The 3,760-nt window shown below is 31.9% G+C and overlaps 1 pseudogene; it reads left to right on the top strand.

Annotated features, from left to right (window-relative positions):
• Window positions 1-1,854: 1,854 nt before the first annotated feature.
• LOC120070048 lies at window positions 1,855-3,131 on the top strand (annotated as a pseudogene).
• Window positions 3,132-3,760: the final 629 nt, after the last annotated feature.

Here is a 3,760-nt window from a genome sequence, read left to right as displayed (position 1 = left end):
AAGGAAGAATCAAACCTTGACGTAGTGTCTATCATGATGGTTGATGTAACGATTGAGTCAGCCATGGCAGAGATGAAAAGGAAGATAAATCTCCTAATGAAGGCTGTAGAGGAACGAGATCATGAAATCGATGCTTTAAGAGATCAGATACAGGCTCGAGATACTACCGAGTCAAGTCAATCTCCAGCAACAAAAGTCAATCACAAAGGAAAAACTGTCTTGTAGGAAGACCAGCTGCAACAATCTACCGTTGTCGCCGCCCTGTCAGTTCAATAGCTACAAAATATGGTTACAAACTTCATAAGAGCTCAGTATGGAGGACCATCGCAATCTTCCTTTATGTACTCTAAGTCATACACCAAGAGAATCGACAACTTGAGAATGCCAGCTGGGTATCAACCTCCAAAGTTCTAGCAGTTCAATGTAAAGGGCAATCCGAAACAACATGTTGCTCATTTCATTGAAACTTGCAAAAACGCAGGAACTAAAGGAGACCTGCTAGTCAAGCAATTCATTAGAACCTTAAAAGGGAATGCTTTTGACTAGTACACTGATTTAGAGCTAGAAGTTAATGACAGTTGGAAACAGCTAAAAAGGGAGTTCCTCAACCGCTGGAGTTCTTCAACCGCTTCTACAGCACAAGGCACACTATTAGCATGATGGAGCTGACAACCACAAAATAGCAAAAATAAGAGCTGGTCATTGACTATATCAACTGATGGAGAGCTCTGAGTCTGGATTGCAAAGATAGACTCACTAAATTATCTGTAGTGGAGATGTGCACCCAAGGCATACACTAAGTACTTCTCTACATTCTGCAAGGGATAAAGCCTCGTACATTTGAGGAGTTGGCAAAACGCGCTTATGATATGGAGCTGAGGATCACCAACAGGGGAACTAAACATGTCCTAGTCCATGAAAGGAGAAAATACAAGAATGAAGCCAAGGGCACTGAAAAGATCATGGATAGTGCCACAAGAGAATCTATGGTCGTTTAAATGACCCCACTGAAACTTTCCTCCAAAGGAAAAGAAACAAAGTTTGAAAGAAAGCATGATGGTGGCCAAAAGCGTCGCCCAACTCTCAAAGAAAGACATGAGAAGGTTTATCCATTCTCAAACTCTGATGTTGCCGACATGTTGGAGCAGTTATTAGAGAAACAACTTATTCAACTGTCATAATGCAAGTGACCGGAACAAGCAAGAAAAGTAGATGATCCTAACTACTTTAAGTATAACCGAGTCATTAGTCACCCGGTTGAAAAGTGCTTCGTGCTGAAGGAGCTAATTCTAACGTTAGCTCGTGAAAAGAAGATTGAGCTGGAACTTAATGAAAAAGCTCGAACAAATCACGCGATAGTAGCGATGACTTCAGGTGTCCTAACACTGTCTATGTCTCATGATCAAAAAGAAAGCTTCATCTAGGTTGGGACTTTTGAGGCTATTCTGAAATTTAGAGAGAAATTTTTACTCGGATTCCCATAAGGATTTTCAAATAATCTGTGGTCGAAAATATATTTTTTAAAATTTTTTTATTAAAATCCACATAGTAAATCTTTTTTTTTTCTTTTCAATAAAATAATGCGCTTTGAATTTGCCGGAAATTAAAGAGATGGACTCATATTCCTATTGGAAATTATAATGCAAAATTAACATAATAAATAAATAAATAAATAAATAAATAAATAAATAAATTTTATTTCCATTAGGAAGAGGAAAAAAGAGAAAAGGCTTCACTCAATAATTATAAATAGCATTCCTCACTAATGCAATTGGCTCATTCCACAAAAATTCCAACTCTCCTCTTCTCTTCTTTTTGAGTTTGCTTAATAATTAATTAATTAATTAACCAAATATGGTTAGCACCAACGTTGCTCGGAATATCGTCGGCATTATCGGTAAACTAACCTTCTCATTTTCTTTTTCATTCTTATTTCTTCTTCTTCTATTGATTTATAATCTTAATTTATTAATTACCAACGATAACCTAACAATTATCTTAATTAATTTTCTTTCTAATTCAATTATTTAAACAGGTAATGTATCTCCTTCGGCCTTTTTCTTCTCTCCAGTGTATGTTCTCTTCACTTCTATTTTCATCCTCCATGCAACACTTATTTTAGTTACTAATTTATGGATTATTTAATGTTAATATTGCAGAACAACATTTTATAAAATAATAAAGAATAAGTCCGTGTAAGAGTTCAAGCCAGATCCTTACATTGCAACCGTTCTAAATTGCATGTTTTGGATATTCTATGGAATGCCTTTTGTTGTCACCCCGACAGCATGTTAGTCATCACCATTAATGGAGTTGGTCTTTTTATTGAACTTGTTTTATTTGACAATTTTTGTCATCTTTGCTGATAACAAAGGACGGGTAAACTTTCTTTTTTTTTTTTTTTTTCAAATTTATTAATTCTTGTTCAGAAAATTATATATATATATATATAATGGATTGTATTTAATTTGGTATCTTATGTAATTTCAGAAAAAAGTCGGTATTTGTTTGTTGATAGAAGTCATATTTGTGGGCATCATTGGTGCAATAACAATGTTAGCTTTGCATGGAACCAAAGATAGATGATTGATGGTTGGAATCATTTGTGACATTTTTAACATCATGATGTATATTTCTCCACTAACCATCCTAGTAAGTCATTCATTTTATTATATAATAATATTAATATTATGTGTACGTTTATGCTTAGCATTGAAATTTAAAATTATTTAAATTAATCGTTGGTTTAATTAATTTGAACAGAAAAAAGTGATAACAACGAAGAATGTGAAGTATATGCCTTTTCCTCTTTCATTGATAAACTTTCTCAATGGTTGCATTTGGACAGCTTATGTCCTCATCAAATTTGACCTTTATATGTTGGTATGTACTAATTTTTCATACAAATTAAATAGTTATAATATGATGTTAATTCTTAGAGTTATATTAAATAAGTGATCATTAATTAATTTTGCAGATAAGCAATGGTGTTGGAGCAATTTCAGATTTTCTCCAATTGATTTTGTATGGTTATTACTCAGTGATGGGTTCAAAAAAGAGAGGATGAAATTACAGAGAAAGAACCTAAAAAGATTCAACTCTCCAACTTGAATGGACCGTCGAATGTCTAAATATATATTATAAGTGTGGATCTTAATTTTAGAATCCGTGTCTATGAAAAAAAAATGGTTTGTTGAGTTCTTAGTCTCTAGGGGTATCCTCTCCCTACTCAAATTATTTCTGTTTTTTTTTTTATCAAATTATTATTTTTTTGTTTGATTCATTTGGAGATAATTTAAATTTATTAATTTTTAGTACAAATTTATTTCAGGTATTGGGATCTCAACTTCCTTACTATGTTTATTTATTATTTATTTTTGAATGATATACATTCCTTAATTAGCCCTTTATTTAATTTGAGCTCACTTGAGGTACCTCAAATACAATTGTCTTATGTTATTTAGATAATAAAATTAAAAAGAAAATCATTGAATGTAAACGAGCAAAAATAAAACTAATGAGAGAAAGGTACTAGAGAATAGATTTTCACCAAATAAATTTATGAATTCAACTATAATGACTTGAGACTCAATGAACTATATGTCTAGTTATTTATTTGTTTTTTGTTTTTCTGTTTTTTTTTTGTTTTTTTGTTTTTTTTTTCTTTTTTCTTTTTTCTTTTTACTAATTGATAAAACAATATTTTATCTTGATTCAATAATATCTAATGACATTTATAAACACTTTTAATGGACCTCTA

Source organism: Benincasa hispida, unplaced genomic scaffold (genome assembly GCF_009727055.1).
Source record: "Benincasa hispida cultivar B227 unplaced genomic scaffold, ASM972705v1 Contig81, whole genome shotgun sequence".
Classification (NCBI taxonomy): domain Eukaryota; kingdom Viridiplantae; phylum Streptophyta; class Magnoliopsida; order Cucurbitales; family Cucurbitaceae; genus Benincasa; species Benincasa hispida.
This window is presented reverse-complemented; position numbering and strand designations above follow the sequence as displayed.